This window comes from Schistocerca gregaria, chromosome 1, assembly GCF_023897955.1.
Source record: "Schistocerca gregaria isolate iqSchGreg1 chromosome 1, iqSchGreg1.2, whole genome shotgun sequence".
Taxonomy (NCBI): Eukaryota; Metazoa; Arthropoda; class Insecta; order Orthoptera; family Acrididae; genus Schistocerca; species Schistocerca gregaria.
Window position 1 is genome coordinate 1,209,408,717 of NC_064920.1, and position 24,880 is coordinate 1,209,433,596.

General features: G+C 49.9%; 2 non-coding genes and 3 pseudogenes across 2 annotated transcripts; all 5 read right to left on the reverse strand.

The window, feature by feature from the left end:
* Positions 1-1,309: 1,309 nt before the first annotated feature.
* Positions 1,310-1,427, reverse strand: LOC126287470 (5S ribosomal RNA; annotated as a pseudogene).
* Positions 1,428-11,695: 10,268 nt separating this feature from the next.
* Positions 11,696-11,812, reverse strand: LOC126287316 (5S ribosomal RNA). Its single transcript, XR_007551771.1, has one exon. It is a non-coding gene; the product is annotated as a 5S ribosomal RNA (ribosomal RNA).
* A 2,345-nt stretch (positions 11,813-14,157) lies between these two features.
* On the reverse strand, positions 14,158-14,277 carry LOC126289087 (5S ribosomal RNA; annotated as a pseudogene).
* A 9,036-nt stretch (positions 14,278-23,313) lies between these two features.
* LOC126287349 (5S ribosomal RNA) lies at positions 23,314-23,433 on the reverse strand (annotated as a pseudogene).
* Positions 23,434-24,626: 1,193 nt separating this feature from the next.
* On the reverse strand, positions 24,627-24,745 carry LOC126285119 (5S ribosomal RNA). The gene has a single exon (XR_007551602.1). It is a non-coding gene; the product is annotated as a 5S ribosomal RNA (ribosomal RNA).
* Positions 24,746-24,880: the final 135 nt, after the last annotated feature.

Below are 24,880 nucleotides of genomic sequence, written 5' to 3' on the forward strand. Positions count from 1 at the left end.
CGGATGCCGTATCTGACTCCTCTGGTTCAGATACGTCCATCCTGTCGTCTTTTTCACGGCTCAGGCTTCGCCGCTTGCTCCGGCGCCTTTTGGATTTCCCTGCGGCCGGGGCGTCCACGTTGTTTTCTTTCGGCTCGTCTTCTGATTCCTTCAGCATGCGGGCCAGTTTCGTGACTTGCTTTTTGATGGCAAGCTCACGCGTCTCGCTGTACGGCGTGGCGGCGTCGGCGCTGGGCCCGGCCTGTGCGGCAGGGCTGTTGGCAGGGCGGCGGCGGCAGGGGCGATGACCTCCGCGATCCTCGGTCGCCTGGCGGCGGGGGAGGGGGCGGCTGCCGCGGCTGCGTCGGTCTCCATTGTACTTTCGCCCTCGGAGTCGGAGCTCAGCTGGCGTTTCTCCCCCGCGCTACCTGCGCTGGCCGCGGCAGGGGGTGGGGGAGCCGCTGGGCTCTCCGTGGCGGCGGCTGCCGGGCTGCCGCTTCCGCTGAGGCCGTCTCGTGAGCACGTGGAGCTTCGCGCGTTACCGCTCCAGCGTAGCGATTTCTTGCGGTGGATCCGCGGCTTCTGTGCGCGGCAATTGCGCCGGACGTCTGCTCCTCGGACACGTTGCCCTCATGTGCTCCGTGGAGCTGCAGATTGAGCACGTTTGGGGCTGGCCGTTGTATTGCACGACCCCCCTATGCCCTCCGATCGTTACAAACGAAGGCACGTGCTTTTTCAGCACCATCGTCACTGCTCTGACGCCAGAGTCCACCTTGTACCGGTGGCCAGCACCCCAGAACTCGCGGTTAACGGAGATTACTTCGCCATAAAGACGCAAGTAACGTCCCACTTCGTCGTCAGGCACTTCAAATGGCAGGTTGTAGACCTTCAAATGACGCACCCCGTATCCGGCGAAGGAGATCTTAACATCACTCACTGCGCCGTCCCTGTGCTTAAATTTACGTTTTCCACCGTGTGTGGACACAATGGTTTCGCACCGTATTAGTTTTCAGCTTTATAAATAATCTGTACAAAGTGAAATCGAGCATCAGCCCTTCCAGTTCCTCCTCCTCTATACGAAGTTCATCAAACATCCACTCTTCGATTTCGTAGGCCGTCGGCCTCAAGTATTCTCGATCGAATTGCAGTTGCAACGTCGTGTTGGACCGGTTGTAAGTGGCCATCGTGACTTACCCAATCATTAGATCGTGCGTCGGAAACGAGCAGCTACGGCTGGCGCGGCGCGGGAGCCGGCAGGCGCGGCGCGGTAGGATGTCGGGCGGCGACGGGTCGGCGGCCGGTAATCCTCGCCTACCTGGGACGCACAATAGCACAGCGGCACACGTGTTCACAGGCGGGCAGCCAGCCAAGTACTAACCGGGCCCGATGTTGCTTAACTTCGGTGATCGGAAGAGAACCGGTGTATTCAACATGGTATGGCCGTTGGCGTCCTTATACTGTAGCCGCACAGCAGAAGAAGGCTTCGCCTCTCCTCCCAACACACGCAATCGCCGTTTTTCGGTGGCACATTTGACGCAAAGCACGTCCTTCCACCTCGAGAGCGACGCGCAGTGCGGCGCGCCGCCACGTGGGTCGGACGCACAACACAGCTGCTCGTTGCACCGCCTGTCATTCGTTTGGTGCGTGCGGCCTCCGACACTCGCGGCAGACGCACCTTGTTCTTGTTATCCGGCGCAGGGCTTGCGCGCGGCCGGGCGGCGGGGGGACTGCGCGGGGTGTGGCAGTGTCCTGCTGGACCGACGGAAGCTTTCTCACCTGCCCGACACACGCCGCGATTCCAGATATTTGCGTAATTAGCGCGGTGCATTCTCGCCTGTCCCCTCCCCCTTCCGTCCCGACTTGTCCCGACTTTGCTCGACTGCCGCTCGGGTCGTGGTCCATATGACAGCACAAGCACGAGAAACATCAGCGAGACTGGCGCCGGCCTGACCGGCGTGTCCGAGGCGCCGTGTGCGGCCGTTCGGTGCTACTAGAGCAGCGGCCGTGCCGTGCCGTGCCGTGCCGTGCCGTGGAAAGGTGCGAAAACACGGACACAAGACAGGCGATTCGACAAAGCATCCATCTCTTCCATCGGCGAAAGATAAATTTTTGTTCACAAATTTGCAGTTGAACACTGCTACAAAACTATAAGAACTGGCGTATTTCAGAACGTTCCTGTCGCTTCATACTCTTGGTATTTCTAGAGACACTTTGGAAAGGAGGGCTGGCAGGGGTAGCGAAAAAAAGCAAAAAATGAAGACAGCCAGAGTTCCCAGGCGGTCATGGACCCGAATACTAACGTTGCTTATCGTCGGTGATCGGGCGAGAACAGTTGATTTTTTAGTTTTTTGTTTATTTATTTAGTTAGTTTTTGGAATTAAACGCTCCTACAAAACAGTAGGCTCTGACGCACTAGAAGAGCACATCTGTCGATTCGCAGTGTTTCGTTACTTTCAAGGTGTTCTAGCACTCTTCCTTCGCGCATTCTTGCTCAAACTTAATTTATTACTGTAATTTCATATGTTACGTTTAATACAGTCGTTTCAAATGCTTGAGGAAGCATCTTCGTCACACCTGGGAGTTAGTATGAAAAGAGGGCTGACCGGTGTAGCGACGTAAAAAGGAAAAAAATGAGAGGGAGCCAACAGCACCTTTTTTATCTTTTTTTTCTTTTTTCTTTTTTTTTTTTTTAAACTTCCCAACTCCCCTTATAGCCCGGCCTTTACACTCTCCATGAAATGCCTTCTAATTGGCGAGCTTCAAATGCTATCTATAAGGGTGCTGTTGGCTCCTCGTAGGTGGACTGATAGACGCATTTTCTAGTAATGCCTTCTTCGGCGAGGCGCGCATGGACCTTGATGCGGTATTGCGTCTTGTATACGAATCAAAAGAAAATGGTTTCTCCAAAACTTGAGAAACAAAAACGTTAAAATCACTCAAATTATACTTCAAAACGGAAAATAAAAATGTCTCCACACCGTAAACGCTCGCTTGAACGACGTCGGAAAGTGGTCGCCAACTTCCATGGCCACCAGAATGCAGTAGCTGCCGAAAATGTATATCACACTAGGAAAGAAAAAATAAATTTAATCAAACCGTCTCCGCCAATGTTCTTCGGATATGACGGCGAGAAGAATCACAAACTGAAAAACATCCACCCACAGAAAGTATAAGGAATCCAACGTACATGCACACGTAAAAGTAAGGAAAAAGTCCTTCTCGACACTGTCTCCTCGGTCATCTTGGGAGAGAAAATGAAAGAGAAAATGAAAGAAAAAATGTCCTCAGAACAAAGAAAAACTAATAAATAAAGCACAAGTTAACTCCTACTAATAAAACATCCACATAACCCGAGAACAGGATACGTTGTCGATAATGTTCGTTCCATATAACACACATTGGCATTCAAATTTAGTTCCATCATTCATAGAAAGAAAGTTCCGTTGTAAGCAAAGTCCCGTCGAAGCAACATAATTCATAGCACCGGCATTACCACTGGAGGATAACGCGATAACAGTCAAAATTGGTAGACAGTCCTATGTAGATATCAAAAATTTAGCATAGGCATGGTCCAAGGCCACACGCAAAAAATGTGCAAAAGTCTGAGTATAAGCCGCACGAGCAAGGTCCTGACGGTGTTCCGTCCACAAATAGGATAGAAAATCGACGGCATCAGTCACTTTCTGGGTAAAGATACAGTAAACTGTATGTCCAAGAATCCATAACGTCGCATTCCTTTTGGTGGCCGGGTAAGCCGCGCACTGAGGCACTATGGCGTCCATGGCTGTCACGTGCCGCCTGTCCACCCTGTTAATCAGACGAACCATGTCACAGGCAATGTCCCAGACCACACGAAATTTGTCACACAAAACGATGTTCGATAGTGTCCTCCTCTGCACACAATTCACACTCTCCCGAAGAAATCAAATTAATAGCACAAAACAAAATTGTTAAGACTTTCGTGGCCACTTGTTGACAAACTGCTTATTTGCTTCTGTCTCGGGTTCTTCAGCCGACGTTCGTGTGATGATTTTGCTGACGTTTCGCCAGCACGAGTGGCTGGCATTGTCAAAGCTTCACCCTCCATTGCCGGAGGTGAACTGGAGCCGGGCTCGCGGCCGCAGACTATATGTACCTTGCGCGCCAACGTCCGAGGGCTTCTCCGCGGTCATTTCCGCGGTCATTTCCGGTGCGTTTCTCCTCTTGCTACCTGCTACGGTCGTTCTCTGCAGTACGGGAAGCCAGGAGCCGTTTACCTTAAGGCTTTCTTCTTTCTTGTTGAAGCTGTTCCCGTGTTTGTGTATTTCTACAGCTTCTCTGTACAAGCGGGTGTGATAGTGCTTCTCTACAGCCAGAACTTCCGTGTCGGTGAATTTTATTACATGTACCTGGTCGGTCTCACTCAGTGCGTGTTCTGCCACGGCCGATTTTTCCACCTGTCCCAACCTGCAATGTCGCTTATGTTCTTTGATCCTGGTCTTGATTGATCTTCCAGTCATTCCGACATAAACTTTCCCGCATGTGCATGGTAAGCGGTATATTCCTGACATTGCAAGTGGGTCCCTTTTATCCTTTGCCTATCTAAGACATTCTTTGACCTTCCTTGTCGGTTTGAAAATTGTCTTTACGCCGTGCTTGTGTAATATACGGCCGATTCTGTCCGTCACTCTGGGAATGTATGGCAGAAAGGCCGTACCCGACATTTCTTTTTCTGGTTTCTTACTTGGCCGGTGGTTTGGCTCTGTTACACTTCTAATATCATTTGTGGAGTACCCATTGCTCCTCAGAACACTTTCCAGGTGTTGCATTTCGCGTTTAAGGTGCTGCGGCTCACATATTCGTGCTGCTCGCGTTACGAGCGTCTGAATCATGCCTCTTTTCTGGCTCGGGTGGTGGTTTGACAGTTTGTGCAGATATCGGTCCGTGTGCGTCGGTTTTCGGTACACGCTATGTCCCAGGTTTTGGCCATCCCTTGTGACCAGCACATCTAGAAATGGTAGTTTTTTGTCCTTTTCCACTTCCATGGTAAATTTTATGTTGGCGTGGAGGTTGTTCAAGTGTCTTAGGAAGTCACCGAGCTGTTCTTCACCATGGCTCCACACGACGAAAGTATCATCGACGTACCTGTACCACACCTTAGGTTTACAAGTCGCCGAGTCCAGTGCCTGTGCTTCGAAATGTTCCATGAAGAAGTTGGCCACCACTGGACTAAGAGGACTACCCATGGCAACGTCAGCAAAATCATCACACGAACGTCGGCCGAAGAACCCGAGACAGAAGCAAATAAGCAGTTTGTCAACAAGTGGCCACGAAAGTCTTAACAATTTTGTATTGCGCCTCTACGGGGAGGAAATTTGCAGATTGTACCGACGCCTTGACCAACAACGGAAGAAGAAAGCGCGATTGATGTCCTCTCTCGCCTTCCTTTCGCGGTGCAGAGATGAAGATGCTACACCGAAGTTCTTGAAATGTAAGCGCCTATTCACCACCGCCCAAGCTCATCGTATCTACAACAGAATGGAACGAGCTTTTCTTCGTGAGCGTATTCACACAATACGGAGAAACTTGGCAAAAACGGATCAGGAACTTTTGGACATGTTCTACCAACTAAGTAGCAGAATGCATCGAGACGACTGGGACAAGATCGACAGCATCACTTACAGGAGCATGCAGAATGAACTCGAGCGCTGCACAGAGCGACAGAAGAAAAAGTTTGAAGGATTCCGGAAGAAGACTGACAAGGCGATTCCCGACATGTCACGCACTGTGGTCAACCTCACTGAACGACAATTGACCGAAGAGGAAGTATCCGTTCTTCAAAAAGGAGGGAATTTCGCTGTCATCCCGAGAACTATACCTGTGGAGGACATCATTGCTAACACCGAAGCGGCCATTCGGACCCTTACTTGTGAAAGGGCAGAGGAAATACGCACTGAAACAGCCAGGATACTGCGCCGAGCTAAACCACCAGCATGCAATCTGAAGAAAGAAGTAGTACAAGCTATTAAGAATCTTAACGCTGACAAGAGTATATTGGTACTGCCTGCCGATAAGGGGAATGCGACCGTCGTAATGAAGACCGAAGATTATGAACAAAAGATCCGAGACCTATTAGATCCGACGACGTACCGAAAACTAAGCGCAGATCCGACGCAGCGTATCACACGGAATACGAATCGGTTAATCAAGGCATCTTCTGTTCCGGAGGACATACAGAGATACCTGCGCAACACAGAAGCCCTACCACCTCGCCTGTATGGATTACCTAAGATCCATAAGAACAACGTTCCATTAAGACCGATTGTTAGCGCTCCTGGCTCACCGACATATAAACTGGCAAAACACTTGGCCTCTCTGCTCCAGCCGCACGTGGGGAAGACCGACACGTACGTAAAGGACTCAGGACATTTCATCGAGAAGCTGAAGAAACTAAAACTTGCACCAAACGACATCCTGGTCAGCTTTGATATTGTTTCTTTGTTTACGAAAGTGCCACTCAGTGACGCTCTGGAGCACATCGGTTCCATTTTCCCGCAAGACATCATGAAGCCTTCCATGCCTGTCTCACCACGAGCTATTTCACGTGGAATGGCAATTTCTACGAACAGCTGGAAGGCGTTGCCATGGGTAGTCCTCTTAGTCCAGTGGTGGCCAACTTCTTCATGGAACATTTCGAAGCACAGGCACTGGACTCGGCGACTTGTAAACCTAAGGTGTGGTACAGGTACGTCGATGATACTTTCGTCGTGTGGAGCCATGGTGAAGAACAGCTCGGTGACTTCCTAAGACACTTGAACAACCTCCACGCCAACATAAAATTTACCATGGAAGTGGAAAAGGACAAAAAACTACCATTTCTAGATGTGCTGGTCACAAGGGATGGCCAAAACCTGGGACATAGCGTGTACCGAAAACCGACGCACACGGACTGATATCTGCACAAACTGTCAAACCACCACCCGAGCCAGAAAAGAGGCATGATTCAGACGCTCGTAACGCGAGCAGCATGAATATGTGAGCCGCAGCACCTTAAACGCGAAATGCAACACCTGGAAAGTGTTCTGAGGAGCAATGGGTACTCCACAAATGATATTAGAAGTGTAACAGAGCCAAACCACCGGCCAAGTAAGAAACCAGAAAAAGAAATGTCGGGTACGGCCTTTCTGCCATACATTCCCAGAGTGACGGACAGAATCGGCCGTATATTACACAAGCACGGCGTAAAGACAATTTTCAAACCGACAAGGAAGGTCAAAGAATGTCTTAGATCGGCAAAGGATAAAAGGGACCCACTTGCAATGTCAGGAATATACCGCTTACCATGCACATGCGGGAAAGTTTATGTCGGAATGACTGGAAGATCAATCAAGACCAGGATCAAAGAACATAAGCGACATTGCAGGTTGGGACAGGTGGAAAAATCGGCCGTGGCAGAACACGCACTGAGTGAGACCGACCAGGTACATGTAATAAAATTCACCGACACGGAAGTTCTGGCTGTAGAGAAGCACTATCACACCCGCTTGTACAGAGAAGCTGTAGAAATACACAAACACGGGAACAGCTTCAACAAGAAAGAAGAAAGCCTTAAGGTAAACGGCTCCTGGCTTCCCGTACTGCAGAGAACGACCGTAGCAGGTAGCAAGAGGAGAAACGCACCGGAAATGACCGCGGAAATGACCGCGGAGAAGCCCTCGGACGTTGGCGCGCAAGGTACATATAGTCTGCGGCCGCGAGCCCGGCTCCAGTTCACCTCCGGCAATGGAGGGTGAAGCTTTGACAATGCCAGCCACTCGTACTGGCGAAACGTCAGCAAAATCATCACACGAACGTCGGCCGAAGAACCCGAGACAGAAGCAAATAAGTAATAGCACAAAGATTGGCATTTGTCGGGATAGTCCGGTTGACCACTTTATACCAAGTAGCATGAACGGCGGCAGGGACGGCGGCGGTAGCAAGGTTCTGCCACACCAGCTTCCAATCATGCTGTGGCAACCGGTATTCCCATTTGTTCCTAATCGGCGTCCCTCGAAGAGCTCGAATTATCTCAGTAACACTACATGTACAGACGTCACCAAACACAAGATAACTATTGTAAACATAATAGCGGCGCACGAAATTCAACACATACGGAATGTGACTGATTGAAACAGGGGCTACTACTGATGGTGGGCGGTAATGACGAAACAAGGCAGCTGTCGGACTGTGCGGCCCCTTGTCAATCACCACTGTGGTCCGTTTCACAAGGAGCGCCGCACACTTAGATCGGAAGTCAACCAAACCTAGCCCCCCTTCCTGCAAGCTTAAAGTACACGTCGCCAAGGAGACCTTAAAAATATCGCCCTTCCATAGCAGCCAATAAACTGTTCTTTTGGCACTGGGAGAACTTGTGCCAGATACCACGCTTTGGCGAAGATATTCGTGTTAATGAGAGCCACCTTCTGACGAAGCGCCAGGTTCCGAGAGGCGTAGAGTTTAGCAACAGCTCGGATCTTGTATAATGTGGAACGCCAATTAAGGGCTTCCATACGCTGTGTGCTGTTGCTTCACACAAAACCAATCGCCGCTGACAGTGCGTAATCGAGGTGTAAGGGGAAGCAAGACGGTCTTACGAGGGTTGACGATAGCCCCCGTCGCCCTCTCAAAACGGTCCAAAACACCACGCAAGCGATCAAGATCCTCTGGATGATCAATGAAGACCCCCAGGTCATCAGCATACGCCCGACATACCAGCTGAACGTCGCCAAGCCGAATACCCCGGCACTCCCGGGCTATACAACGTAGGAGTGGGTCCAACGCCAAGGCGAAAAGCGCCATAGACAGAGGACACCCCTGTCGGACAGAACGACCAATGGGGATGACGCTACCAGGAATACCGTTGATGACCACCCGAGAAGTGGCATTACGCAAGATATTGTACACCATCTTCGTTAGTTTGGACGCAAAACCCAGGCCGATCATCACTCGCCGCAGATAGGAGTGGCTGATCCGATCAAAGGCGTTTTTAAAGTCTACCGGCAAGATCGCAGCCGCTCGGAGCCTGTGACCCTTTACATATCCGATGCAGTCGCGATAAGCCAGGACGGCATCGAAAATGTTCCTGTCGGCCACAGCACAAGTTTGATATTCACTGATGACCTTGGGCAGAACGACCTGCATCCTGTGCGTAACACACCGCGCCATAATCTTATAATCAGCGTTCAAGAGGGTTATAGGGCGAACACTGTCTATACGCGGCGTCGCGGTTGATTTAGGGAGAAGTGCAACACGCCCTTCCGCAAACTCCGCCGGGATGTCAACACCGTTATGGATTTCGTTCATGATCACAGTTAAAACATCGCTTAAAAGAGGGAAAAATTTTAAATAAAATTCCGCGGGGATTCCGTCCATACCAGGGGATTTGCCCCTAGGACTACTTTTCACCGCCGCAGAGAGATCCTCAGAAGTAAAAGTCGCATTAAGATGGGCCCTGTCTTGTCGCGTTAAGACATGTGGGACCCCCTGCAAAAAATCGCGGAGCGCCCCGGGGTCGGCGTCTACTGGGTGAAAGAGCGCAGCAAAGTGATCATGGACCTCCCGCTCAATATCCACCCAGTCGGAAGTCGTCGTCCCATCCTGTTTGAGCCACTTAGGAATAACCAACCTCTCCCGCCGCCTCCGCTCCCTGTTCAGGTGGTAGAGAGAGAGCGGTTCCCCCTCAACGGCACCTACAGGTTGGCTGCGCGTGACCGTCCCAAAACCCTTCCGGCGAAGATCGTCTAGAAGTTGAGCTTTAAACTGATTAAAAACCGGAAGCAACTTTGGAGACGTAGTGACCCGCTGAGCTAGATCTTTTAAACAGGACTGGTAAAAACTCGCCGTCGACCGGCGCCAATGCGCCGCATCGCGACTAAAATTGATTAAAAAGCGCCTGATGGCCGGCTTCGCTACCTCCACCCACCACCTGATGGTACTGCCATCGTCGCCCTTGTCACGCAAGAGCTTGCGCCACAAAGCAGTAAATTGGGACGCAAGAGCGTCATCATCTAAAAGACTGCAATTAAGCTTCCAGATATTTGGACGCCGAGGAGGTCGCGCACGCGGTAAGACAAGTTGGCACAAAAATCCACAATGGTCAGAAAAAATAACCGGCAATACGTCCGCCCTTGTGACATGGGCGGCAAGCGGCAACGACACATAAATTCTGTCCAGTCGACTATGACCGGTGGCATAAAAGTGGGTGAAATGTGTTTTATCCGGGTTGAGCACACGCTACGTGTCCCGCAAGCGAAAAGTATCAACCAAAGTGCGCAACTCTTGACACCAATTAGGGCGCGGCTCCTGATCCCTACCATCAATAACGGCGTTAAAATCGCCACCAAGCACTAATTCATTAGTATTGCGATGGAGCAATTGACAGAGATCCTGGCTGTTAAACTGATTCCGCGCTGGTTTATCACCGGCATGGGCGTAGACATTTACAAAAGTGACACTATTAATAACACAGGCGATTGCGCGACCATTGGGCAATATTTCAACGTCACTGACATCAAAACCCGGACGGAATAAAATGGCAGTACCAGTCTGTTCATCCGACATGATATTATCGATAACGGTAAAAGCAGTGGAATCAATAAAATACAAAAGAGCCGTACGCGTAACTTCCTGTAATAACGCGACATGACAGTGAGAATCACATAAAAAAGTGTGCAAAGCCGATAACTTATACTGGGCACTCAATTTGTTTACATTAACAGTTAAAATGTTCCACGAACAATGCTCAATATCCATACACAATTAAAAAAGAGCACAATAGATAAAAACCTTACATGTGGAGAAAAACAGCAATGATCGGCAAAAGACAACCACCACAAAAGGAGAAAATATACACCAGAGAGACGGGTTGAAATCCCGTCAGCCGGATCCATAGCATCCAATCGGCACAATGCACTAAAAAAGACGACTATGATAGGCCGTACCCAAACCCGTGGCGGCCAAAGAAGCAAAGCTGGCATCATTCAAATTACCTACAGTAGGCAGCTGGGCAGGCCGTTTGCGTTTAGGACAATCCTGTCTATAATGGCCAACGCCACCACAAAAAGAACATGTTTGTGGCTGTCCACTATAAGTAACGAACGCGCGGTGGCCGTTAACCAAAACAAACGAAGGAATGTGCTGTCTAACAACCATTTTTACACTTCTCACTCCGTTTTCTACTTCAAACAAGTACGCGGAGGACCACTTTTCCTTCACTACAGACAAAACAGTGCCATACGGCCGCAAATAACGAGCAATTGTGTCATTTCGAATTTAAAATGGTAGGTTAAACACACGAATTTGCCTAATGCCAAAGCCAGCATGCGACACATTAACATTGCTTACGCGACCGTCAAGGTGACGAAATTTTCGGACACCGTCATTGACAGACACAACATGATCACACATTTCGGAATTTTTTAACTTCAAGAACACAGAGTTAAGAAAAGTATCGAATTGGATACCGAGAACGTCATCGTGCGTTAACAACAGATCTTCTAGAATCCAACGGCGGATTTCAAAGGCCGAGGGCTTGTCTACAGAACGATCGAACTCACATTGAATGTTATTTTGGCGTTCTTCACTGTCATCGTAAATCGTTGCCATAACTTACAGTCAGATAAAATATACAGCCGCTAGGCAGAGAAGAGCAGACGACACGCGAGGCGCCGCCGGCCAAGTCGCACGCGGAAGTACTGCTCGCTCGGCACCCGGTGTTCCCAGGCGGTCACCCATCCAAGTACTAACCGGGCCCGATGTTGCTTAACTTCGGTGATCGGACGAGAACCGGTGTATTCAACATGGTATGGCCGTTGGCGTCCTTATACTGTAGCCGCACAGCAGAAGAAGGCTTCGCCTCTCCTCCCAACACACGCAATCGCCGTTTTTCGGTGGCACATTTGACGCAAAGCACGTCCTTCCACCTCGAGAGCGACGCGCAGTGCGGCGCGCCGCCACGTGGGTCGGACGCACAACACAGCTGCTCGTTGCACCGCCTGTCCTTCGTTTGGTGCGTGCGGCCTCCGACACTCGCGGCAGACGCACCTTGTTCTTGTTATCCGGCGCAGGGCTTGCGCGCGGCCGGGCGGCGGGGGGACTGCGCGGGGTGTGGCAGTGTCCTGCTGGACCGACGGAAGCTTTCTCACCTGCCCGACACACGCCGCGATTCCAGATATTTGCGTAATTAGCGCGGTGCATTCTCGCCTGTCCCCTCCCGACTTGTCCCGACTTGTCCCGACTTGTCCCGACTTGTCCCGACTTGTCCCGACTTGTCCCGACTTGTCCCGACTTGTCCCGACTTGTCCCGACTTGTCCCGACTTGTCCCGACTTGTCCCGACTTGTCCCGACTTGTCCCGACTTGTCCCGACTTGTCCCGACTTGTCCCGACTTGTCCCGACTTGTCCCGACTTGTCCCGACTTGTCCCGACTTGTCCCGACTTGTCCCGACTTGTCCCGACTTGTCCCGACTTGTCCCGACTTGTCCCGACTTGTCCCGACTTGTCCCGACTTGTCCCGACTTGTCCCGACTTGTCCCGACTTGTCCCGACTTGTCCCGACTTGTCCCGACTTGTCCCGACTTGTCCCGACTTGTCCCGACTTGTCCCGACTTGTCCCGACTTGTCCCGACTTGTCCCGACTTGTCCCGACTTGTCCCGACTTGTCCCGACTTGTCCCGACTTGTCCCGACTTGTCCCGACTTGTCCCGACTTGTCCCGACTTGTCCCGACTTGTCCCGACTTGTCCCGACTTGTCCCGACTTGTCCCGACTTGTCCCGACTTGTCCCGACTTGTCCCGACTTGTCCCGACTTGTCCCGACTTGTCCCGACTTGTCCCGACTTGTCCCGACTTGTCCCGACTTGTCCCGACTTGTCCCGACTTGTCCCGACTTGTCCCGACTTGTCCCGACTTGTCCCGACTTGTCCCGACTTGTCCCGACTTGTCCCGACTTGTCCCGACTTGTCCCGACTTGTCCCGACTTGTCCCGACTTGTCCCGACTTGTCCCGACTTGTCCCGACTTGTCCCGACTTGTCCCGACTTGTCCCGACTTGTCCCGACTTGTCCCGACTTGTCCCGACTTGTCCCGACTTGTCCCGACTTGTCCCGACTTGTCCCGACTTGTCCCGACTTGTCCCGACTTGTCCCGACTTGTCCCGACTTGTCCCGACTTGTCCCGACTTGTCCCGACTTGTCCCGACTTGTCCCGACTTGTCCCGACTTGTCCCGACTTGGCCCGACTTGGCCCGACTTGGCCCGACTTGTCCCGACTTGGCCCGACTTGGCCCGACTTGGCCCGACTTGGCCCGACTTGGCCCGACTTGGCCCGACTTGGCCCGACTTGGCCCGACTTGGCCCGACTTGGCCCGACTTGGCCCGACTTGGCCCGACTTGGCCCGACTTGGCCCGACTTGGCCCGACTTGGCCCGACTTGGCCCGACTTGGCCCGACTTGGCCCGACTTGGCCCGACTTGGCCCGACTTGGCCCGACTTGGCCCGACTTGGCCCGACTTGGCCCGACTTGGCCCGACTTGGCCCGACTGCCGCCGCCGTGCCGTGGAAAGGTTCGACAACACGGACACAAGACAGGCGATTCGACAAAGCATCCATCTCTTCCATCGGCGAAAGATAAATTTTTGTTCACAAATTTGCAGTTGAACACTGCTACAAAACTATAAGAACTGGCATATTTCAGAACGTTCCTGTCGCTTCATACTCTTGGTATTTCTAGAGACACTTTGGAAAAGAGGGCTGGCAGGGGTAGCGAAAAGAAGCAAAAAATGAAGACAGCCAGAGTTCCCAGGCGGTCATGGACCCGAATACTAACGTTGCTTATCGTCGGTGATCGGGCGAGAACAGTTGATTTTTTAGTTTTTTGTTTATTTATTTAGTTAGTTTTTGGAATTAAACGCTCCTACAAAACAGTAGGCTCTGACGCACTTGAAGAGCACATCTGTCGATTCGCAGTGTTTCGTTACTTTCAAGGTGTTCTAGCACTCTTCCTTCGCGCATTCTTGCTCAAACTTAATTTATTACTGTAGTTTCATATGTTACGTTTAATACAGTCGTTTAAAATGCTTGAGGAAGCATCTTTGTCACACCTGAGAGTTAGTATGAAAAGAGGGCTGACCGGTGTAGCGACGTAAAAAGGAAAAAATGAGAGGGAGCCAACAGCACCCGGTGTTCCCAGGCGGTCACCCATCCAAGTACTAACCGGGCCCGATGTTGCTTAACTTCGGTGATCGGACGAGAACCGGTGTATTCAACATTTTTTTTTTTTTCGGTTCTTCTCAAAGGAATCCAGCTATACATTCTTGTGGATCGTGCATGTAAAGCGCGCAAGCCACACGGCAGCATTACCGCGGGAAAAGCAAAATGATGCATCGGCCGGGAATCGAACCCGGGCCGCCCGCGTGGCAGGCGATCATTCTACCACTTTTTTTTTTTACGAGGGCAAGTGCTCTACCAACTTTTTTTATTTTTTTTAATTTTTTTTTATTTTTTTTTCTACCAAATTTTTTATTTTTTATTTTTTTTCAGGAAGGGAAAAATAAACATGTGCTCCGATTTGTAATGAAAATAGAATGAACATAGTATTTATGAGTTCTAGGCTGCCGTTGCGCAATATAAGAAAAGAAAGGAAATGTCTTCTTGAGGTGCACAAAAGACTATCACATCATTGTCGAAAGGAAAGTTGCTCCGCTGCTCTGCAAGAGAAGGAAAATGTTGAGAGAAAAATGGGAAGGAAAAAAAAATGCCTTCTGCATTGGTGAGCATCTGAATAGTATCTTAAAATTCCGGCAAGAAATAAAGTCCCAGGAAGCAAATAGGATTCAGACATACAGGCAACTGGCAACCTCTACTATCCAAATATTGTATTTGAAGCATTTAACCGTTAATTATGATTTTCAGCATATTTCCAAATATCCTCCTGTAGTCACAATGTTGGCTTATTTTAAAGTGTTCAATTTCTATGTAAGAATAATAGTCTAGAAAAGTAGCATGCCTATTCTGCATAATAAACGATGCTGTGTGGCCCATGATCCACGTTGTAGCGTTGTTTTTTGCTCGTGGATACCTCAGTTTTTGTGGCTGAGTGATCTCTAAAAGTTCTACACCACTGGGCGTCGTACGGTCTATCACTGACAATCGTTGACGAAGGAATGTTGTAATTTCTTCTGCATGTCCGCAAGTGAACCTATGAAGGAGCGTATCGACTCTTCCGCATGCGTCACAGTTGGGCGTTGGTTGAAGGCCTATTTTATGTAGCTTTTCATTCGTTGCTACTTTATCGTTGACTGTGAGATACCAGTCTGCTATGACGCGTGACGGTAACATGTCGTTGTGCACATTCCGCCATATTATACTCCAATGTATATGTGGATATTTTTCTTCGAGACGATTCCTGTGGTTTGTTGTCATGAGAAGGTCATAAAGCTTCCTGTTCGTCAGGCTTCCGGTATCGACGATGTTGTGTCGAATGTAGCTCATTTCCATGTAGTATAGTCGCACATGTCGGTAAGAAACTGGAATGCCGGCGATATTAACGGGTGGGTCCAAGCTATGAGGTTTCCACCGCTGAATGAGGTTTCTGATGAGACTGGTCCTCCGGGTACGAAACTCCTTCCTGATGCGATTTAGGAGCAGGGTGACACATTTTTTGTGTACTTTAATGAGGTTAAGGCCACCTTTGGACGAAGGTAAGGTTAAGGTATCGAACTGAACTTTGAAAATATGCCCCCTAAAAATAAACCAACATAACGCTTGTTGTATACTCTTGGCTAGGTGGTCGGAGATGGGAAGAATTTGCGCCAAATAATTCATCTTGCTCGTAATGGCGATCTCGATGGTCTTAACTTTCTGTAGTATGTTCAAGTCACGGTCGGAGTGAAGCATCAAAGCAGCACGTAATTTATGAAGCATGTGTGACCAGTTCTTCGTCAGGAATTTGTCTGGTTTGGCTTCAAAAGTAACACCGAGGGTTGTGTGAGAATCCTTTACCTTGCACCAGGTAACATGGGATATGTCTCCGATACCGCCACCGATTTGCAAAACTGTGGTTTTAGTTCTATTGAGTATTGCTCCTGAAAGAAACGTGAATGTTTGTAGAAGAGTTGCTGCTGACAGAAGTTGTTGCGATGATGACACAGTTACGCATATATCGTCAGCATACGCAATGCATGGGATAGTGACAGACTCGACGCTAAGCCCGATCCCGCTATGCACGAAGTTGTTCAGGAGCGGCTCTACTGCAATGGCGTACAAAATCATTGAGAGAGGACATCCTTGGCGGATGGACTGCTCGATGGAAACTTCTTTTGTAAAATGGCCATTAATGAGAATCCGTGAAGAGGCGTTTGTAGTAAGTTTGCGAATTAATTCTATGAGATGAGGTCCAAATCCTAGTTTCTTCATGCTTTGAAAGAGGAAATCATGACGTACACGGTCATAAGCCTTCTCAAAATCTAGAAAGATCAGAGCGCCCTGTCCTTTAGTTTCAGCATATGAACAGATGATGTCCCTCAAATCGCAGGCAGCTGAGATTGCACTTCGACCTTGCACTGCACTGTACTGGTAACTGCCTAAAACCTTGTACATAACGGTTTGCATCCTTAGCTTAATTGATCTGGTGATGATTTTGAAGTCGGCATTCAGGAGTGTGATGGGTCGCATGTTTTCAAACTTCCTGCTGTTCCCTTTTTTCGGTAAGGGCAGGATGATACCTTCCGTAAATGCCTTGGGTATGACTTCCAGGTGCCAGAGTTCATTCGCTATCTCGAGGAGTGTCGGACCGAGGACGTTCCAGTATCGCTGGTAAAACTCAGCGCTGAGACCATCAGGTCCTGGTGATTTCCCTTTCTTTGCACTGTGAACCGCCAGTCGGATTTCGTCCTGTGTGAAAACAGATTCCAACTTTGCATTATCCTGTTGTGACAAGCGACAGCTCAAGGTCCTAAGAAAATCCTCACACGAGTGTTCATCAACGAGTTGCTTCTTGTAAAGTTGACTATAATAGTCGTAGACGTGCGAGATGATGTCACGTTGCTTCGTGATGGCATTCTCAGCGTCATCAACGACGGCTTCAATCAACATGGCTTTACACCGTTTCGTCGTTCTCAGGATGTGATACAGAGAGGCCCGTTCTTCGGCGGCGACGTCCTTAGGGTGGGCTCGCACGATGATGCCATGCATGCGTTGGCGTTGTATCGCCGTGATTTTCGCTTTATATCGTTTGATCTTTACGTCGATGTCTCGAGAAGGATTGTTAGTGCGACTGTACAGTTCTCTCAAACAGCGATAATAAAATTCAATAGTCTGTTTCTGCCAAAAGCTTTTTTGTCGGGCGTAGCTCATGACGGTCAGGCGTAATTTAGGCTTAGCACACTGAATCCACCACTGTAGTACGCTAGCGTAACGACGTCGGTGCCGCTGGAGCTGTTGCCACGTTAAGGTCACCTCCTCTTCAAGTTGGGCATCCTGCAGAAGGCTGACATTCAATTTCCAGTAGCCCTTCCCGCGGTAAATTGGCTGGCGGTGTAGGTTGAGGTAACACTGATATGCACAATGGTCGGAGATATTGACAGGAGCTATGTCACAGTTCACAGTGTGTCGCTGGAGGGCATCGGACACATAGATCCTATCCAGCCGACTGGCAGAATGACTGGTTACGAAGGTGTACGCTACCCGTTCACCGTGCAGTTGTTCCCATGTATCGTGAAGACGCATGCCATGAATTAAATGTTCAAGTTCGATACATCTGTTCGTGTTAGGAGTTTGGTCTCTGTAATCGAGCACACAATTGAAGTCACCACCAAGGATGAGATGTTCACGATAACCGCTAAGAAGAATGGGAACCTCGGTTTTATAAAATTTTGAACGATCTCTCTTATGAGTGCTACCTGAGGGGGCGTACACGTTAACAATCTGCACACCATTCACTCGAAGAGAAATGCCACGACCACTGGGCAGCCGCTGCACATCCGTAAAGGCTATACCGTCGCGCAGAAGGATGGCAGTGCCTACAGCATCCTGAAGATTGATGTTATCAATAAGAACGTAACCGGGCACTTCTAAGGCTGTGACTACCTCCTGTAGGAGGGCAATGTCAACGCTGGTACCATACAAGAAATCATTTAGCGAACGGAGTTTCACCGCACTTTGAATTCTATTGACGTTAAGTGTGGTAATGTTGTAGGTTTGGCTGTCACCCATGATAGTTCAGAGGACAATGAGCTGTGATTTTCGCATCGTCCTTCTCTCCGGCTTTGAACCAAACTCGTTAGTAACGTTTGGAGTACGAAACGGAATGTCAAAACCAATAACGGACCAGGGAGGGGAAGGTCGCAGCGCGATGGTCATGCGCGAGAGCAGCTACTGCTGCATCTCCTCATTCTGCTGCCACCACGGCTCATTGCTGTCGGGGTGCTGCGCGGTGCGCGCGCCGCCCTGCCCGCCACCGCCGGCTGAGTCTGTCAACGTGGTCGCATCCGCCTGGCCACCACGCGGGGCTGCGACTGACGTCAGCGAGTTCCTGCGAGATCGCTGCTGCAGCTGCTCGCTGCTCTGCTCGCTCTTCCTCTTGGCCGTTACGGTGCTTTGATCCCTTTCAGCGCTCAGTAGTGCCTTCAGGTGTTTGGTTTGTTCACGAATGCGTTCTTGCCTCGCGGTGTCCTCGCAGCGCACGGGGCAAGAAGATTGAGGTTCAGTCTCGCTGCCACTTTCTGACATGTGTACGGGTCCTAAATCATTCGACTTTTCCTCTTTGCTACTATTCCCTTTGCTTTTCCTTCGGCGGCCTTTCTTCGTGTCTGCTACAGTCTCTACCGATAGGAGTGGTTCAGGCAAACTGATCTGCACCCGCTCCTGTATCTCACACGGCTTAGTTTCAGAGGTGGCTGGCGCATCGTTGGTATCCAGCGGTAACTGCCCCGGTGAAGATGACGGTGCCGAATCGACGTCCGTCCTACCGCGAATGTCTTTGGCACTGCATTCCACCTGAACTGGCACCTCCACCTCGCTGACATGTTCCGGCTGCCGGGGTGGTGGTACAGTCCCCGCGACCACCTCACTCAATAGTGGTACTAGCTTTTCACTACCGTCTGCAGGTCGTTCCCGTGGAAGTTGAAATGGACGTCTACGTGTACAGTTCATCCGCAGATGTTCAGTTGAATGGCAGATCGAACAGGTAGGGGGTTGACCAATGTAAGTTACCTGTGCACGACAGCCGCCAATGGCAACATACGAAGGTATATGCTTTTTCAAATCTACACGTACACTGCGCACCCCGCTGTTAACTTGGTAGCGATAGGCACTCGACCATTTTTCATTTGTAACTGACAAAACAGCGCCGTACAGTGACAGAGAACGTGCAATCAGATCATTAGGGCACTCAGGTGGCACATTAAATACCCTGACGGTTCTTACTCCGTATCCCGAAGGCACGATTTGGACATTACTAATACTGCCATCATTATGACGGAATGGTCTCACACCAACATGCTCCTCAGCGAATTTCTCGTAAGTGTCACTCGAAATAAATTTGATAAATAACGAGTACTGCACAAAGTCCAACTGGAATGTGTCGACTATATCTTCAGGCAATTTCAAATCCTCAAAGATCCACTCATGAATTTCAAACGCCATCGGTCGCAAGGCAGCGCGATCGAAAACACACTGAACGCTGTTCGCTCTGTTAATTGTCGACATCTTATTTACAACAGTTATACAGAAACAAACGTTAACAGCGCTCGCACACGCTGCTCAGCTCTCCACCTCAGCACTGCTCGCGACGTAAACACTGGCCCGCGCTACCGCCCGTCACCGCGCGATGTGCACTGGCCGAGTGCCGGAACACGACTGATGGTATGCCCGTTGGCGTCCTTATACTGTAGCCGCACAGCAGAAGAAGGCTTCGCCTCTCCTCCCAACACACGCAATCGCCGTTTTTCGGTGGCACATTTGACGCAAAGCACGTCCTTCCACCTCGAGAGCGACGCGCAGTGCGGCGCGCCGCCACGTGGGTCGGACGCACAACACAGCTGCTCGTTGCACCGCCTGTCATTCGTTTGGTGCGTGCGGCCTCCGACACTCGCGGCAGACGCAACTTGTTCTCGTTATCCGGCGCAGGGCTTGCGCGCGGCCGGGCGGCGGGGGGACTGCGCGGGGTGTGGCAGTGTCCTGCTGGACCGACGGAAGCTTTCTCACCTGCCCGACACACGCCGCGATTCCAGATATTTGCGTAATTAGCGCGGTGCATTCTCGCCTGTCCCCTCCCCCTTCCGTCCCGACTTGTCCCGACTTGTCCCGACTGCTCGACTGCCGCTCGGGTCGTGGTCCATATGACAGCACAAGCACGAGAAACATCTGCGAGACTGGCGCCGGCCTGACCGGCGTGTCCGAGGCGCCGTGTGCGGCCGTTCGGTGCTACTAGAGCAGCGGCCGTGCCGTGGAAAGGTGCGAAAACACGGACACAAGACAGGCGATTCGACAAAGCATCCATCTCTTCCATCGGCGAAAGATAAATTTTTGTTCACAAATTTGCAGTTGAACACTGCTACAAAACTATAAGAACTGGCGTATTTCAGAACGTTCCTGTCGCTTCATACTCTTGGTATTTCTAGAGACACTATGGAAAAGAGGGCTGGCAGGGGTAGCGAAAAGAAGCAAAAAATGAAGACAGCCAGAGTTCCCAGGCGGTCATGGACCCGAATACTAACGTTGTTGCTTATCGTCGGTGATCGGGCGAGAACAGTTGATTTTTTAGTTTTTTGTTTATTTATTTATTTAGTTAGTTTTTGGAATTAAACGCTCCTACAAAACAGTAGGCTCTGACGCACTTGAAGAGCACATCTGTCGATTCGCAGTGTTTCGTTACTTTCAAGGTGTTCTAGCACTCTTCCTTCGCGCATTCTTGCTCAAACTTAATTTATTACTGTAGTTTCATATGTTACGTTTAATACAGTCGTTTAAAATGCTTGAGGAAGCATCTTTGTCACACCTGAGAGTTAGTATGAAAAGAGGGCTGACCGGTGTAGCGACGTAAAAAGGAAAAAATGAGAGGGAGCCAACAGCACCTTTTTTTTTTTTTTAACGTATATAAACTTTTATTGCATATTTTTAACAATTTACATGCTAATCGTTATTAATTCTTGTTGTGTTACAATCGTGAGATTTTGTATTTCTTTATTGTTTTCTTTTGCTATTTGCTTTGAATTGTCTGTTGTTTAGTACCACACACTTTTATTTTCTCCAGTTCGTCATATTTTTTGAATAATGTCCACAGGAATGCAGGAAAAGAAATTTCTATGCTATATTTTGTGTTTGTCATGGTGATATGTATGACAAAGGAGAAAAAAGTTGATAATTATTAATAATAAAATAAAAAACATTATTTTTCTAAATAGGGATTTAGGGGGATAGTGTTATTCTGCCTGTATAATATAGCGTCACAGGTTTGCACTGATTTTGCTGAGTGAAATTGATATTTTTGTGGTGAGCCGAGGCTCAAGGATGGTTCTATGTTTTGGTAATTGTTGGGGCTTAATTTACATGTGTCTCACGAGAAAAAAATAGGCGACCATTAGACAAACTATACTAAATAAAACACAACATAAAGAATAATTGAAAGTGACATAGTTATACAAAACACAAAATGACTTCATTAGGACAAAGACAAAGGTGACATGACACAGAGAAAGAAGGACCATAACTATTGACTTAAGCAGAGAGAGAGAGAGAGAGAGAGAGAGAGAGAGAGAGAGAGAGAGAGGAAGGCACATTTACACAACTTTATTTTATTTTTTACTTTTTTATTCTAAGGCACTGGTAGGCACATTATTGCATTTTGTTGTTTGCCTACCTTGTTTGCTTTTTCGTTGTGTTGCACTGTATTGTTTGACACTGTGAATAACTGTAGGAGCACTTTTCACTTAACGTTTAATTTTTTCTTTTGATTGAAACTATTTTTTTTTTTTTTTTTTTTTTTTTTTTTTTTTTTTTTTTTTTTTTTTTTGCACTAAGCACTTCCACTTCACTGTTTGGTGCACTTCACTTGGTCGCGTGGCGGCGTGGGAGTTTGGGGGGGGCGACGTCTGCGATCGACGGGGGCGTGGCTGTTGTGGGCGGCGCGGGGGCGTGGCGGTGGCGGTCACGGCGTTGAGAACGCGGCCCTGACGGCGGCGTCCAGCGGGATCTGCAGGAAGCGCTGGAACGTCTCCCTGTATCTGCGCTGGCGTTCGGCGCTCTTGTGCTCTTCCCAGAGGTCGATCAGGTACTCAGCTGCGTTCGTCTGGCGTTTTGCGACGACTGCGTGGGCTGTCATCGCCAGGATCCACATCGTGGCGACTCGCTTTGGGCGTGGGAATGGTTTGGCTGTCGGGATGGTAAGTGACGAGATGTGGATCGCCTTTTCGTCGCTCCTATTGATGTGGGCTATCATCTTTCTGCAGGTTGCCCATATTTCTTCACTCCCTGCGCAGCTGAATCGATGCTCGATGGTGTCTACTTGGTTGCATCTTTCGCAATTTGCCGATTCGCGTATTTTTATTTGTGCCAGCTTTTGGTTGGTTGCTACTGTCCCGTGGACGATTTTGTACCACGTGTCTCTGGCGTGTACTGGTAGAGCCTGTTCGGAGATATTCCTCCACACCTGTGTCCAGTCGTGAACGGGGATCTTAGTTTCCACTTTTGGCTTGCACGTTTTCCCTCTCAGGGCGCCGTATATTTTTCCCGCCGTTCTGTGTTGTGGGTTAGCGATTGTGTTGTAGGCGTAGCTCTTATCTATTATTATTTGCCTGAGGTGTCGAAGTTTGTATGGGATGTGGCTAGCGTCTACCGGTGCTTCCTCAGACAGTGGTCTGTATGTTTTCAGCAGGTTTGCTGTGACTCCGTCGGTGTTTTTGCTTTACATCTTGAGAGCTCGATGGAGTAGCAGAGCTGCACATTTGGTCTTGACGTCGGTTAAGCCGAGCCCGCCTTCCTCCCTCGGCAAGCAGCATGTCGCCTGCGACACCTTGAAAATTTGCCGCCTCCACAGTAGATAGTACGCGGCGCCTGAAATCGCACGGGCTATCTCTGCTGGTGCACTTAGTATCTGCGCCGTATACCACACTTTCGACAGGATCGTGACGTTTATTAACGCCACCTTCTGGCTTAGCGTTAGGTTTCTGCCCGCGTGTGTCCTTACTATGCCTCTTACGTTGTGCAAGACATCACGCCAGTTTTGCGCTGCCATTTTGAGCGGGCATCGTTGGATGGTGATGCCAAGTGTTTTTAGTTGTTGCACAACTTGGTACCACTCTCTGCCTGCCGTTAGGGTGCCGTTTCCTATAGGTATCAGGTGTTCCCAGGCGGACACCCATCCAAGTACTAACCGGGCCCGATGTTGCTTAACTTCGGTGATCGGACGAGAACCGGTGTATTCAACATGGTATGGCCGTTGCCGTCCTTATACTGTAGCCGCACAGCAGAAGAAGGCTTCGCCTCTCCTCCCAACACACGCAATCGCCGTTTTTCGGTGGCACATTTGACGCAAAGCACGTCCTTCCACCTCGAGAGCGACGCGCAGTGCGGCGCGCCGCCACGTGGGTCGGACGCACAACACAGCTGCTCGTTGCACCGCCTGTCATTCGTTTGGTGCGTGCGGCCTCCGACACTCGCGGCAGACGCACCTTGTTCTTGTTATCCGGCGCAGGGCTTGCGCGCGGCCGGGCGGCGGGGGGACTGCGCGGGGTGTGGCAGTGTCCTGCTGGACCCGACGGAAGCTTTCTCACCTGCCCGACACACGCCGCGATTCCAGATATTTGCGTAATTAGCGTGGTGCATTCTCGCCTGTCCCCTCCCCCTTCCGTCCCGACTTGTCCCGACTGCTCGACTGCCGCTCGGTGCCGCTCGGGTCGTGGTCCATATGACAGCACAAGCACGAGAAACATCTGCGAGACTGGCGCCGGCGTGTCCGAGGCGCCGTGTGCGGCCGTTCGGTGCTACTAGAGCAGCGGCCGTGCCGTGCCGTGCCGTGCCGTGCCGTGGAAAGGTGCGAAAACACGGACACAAGACAGGCGATTCGACAAAGCATCCATCTCTTCCATCGGCGAAAGATAAATTTTTGTTCACAAATTTGCAGTTGAACACTGCTACAAAACTATAAGAACTGGCGTATTTCAGAACGTTCCTGTCGCTTCATACTCTTGGTATTTCTAGAGACACTTTGGAAAAGAGGGCTGGCAGGGGTAGCGAAAAGAAGCAAAAAATGAAGACAGCCAGAGTTCCCAGGCGGTCGTGGACCCGAATACTAACGTTGTTGCTTATCGTCGGTGATCGGGCGAGAACAGTTGATTTTTTAGTTTTTTGTTTATTTATTTAGTTAGTTTTTGGAATTAAACGCTCCTACAAAACAGTAGGCTCTGACGCACTTGAAGAGCACATCTGTCGATTCGCAGTGTTTCGTTACTTTCAAGGTGTTCTAGCACTCTTCCTTCGCGCATTCTTGCTCAAACTTAATTTATTACTGTAGTTTCATATGTTACGTTTAATACAGTCGTTTAAAATGCTTGAGGAAGCATCTTTGTCACACCTGAGAGTTAGTATGAAAAGAGGGCTGACCGGTGTAGCGACGTAAAAAGGAAAAAATGAGAGGGAGCCAACAGCACCCGGTGTTCCCAGGCGGTCACCCATCCAAGTACTAACCGGGCCCGATGTTGCTTAACTTCGGTGATCGGACGAGAACCGGTGTATTCAACATGGTATGGCCGTTGGCGTCCTTATACTGTAGCCGCACAGCAGAAGAAGGCTTCGCCTCTCCTCCCAACACACGCAATCGCCGTTTTTCGGTGGCACATTTGACGCAAAGCACGTCCTTCCACCTCGAGAGCGACGCGCAGTGCGGCGCGCC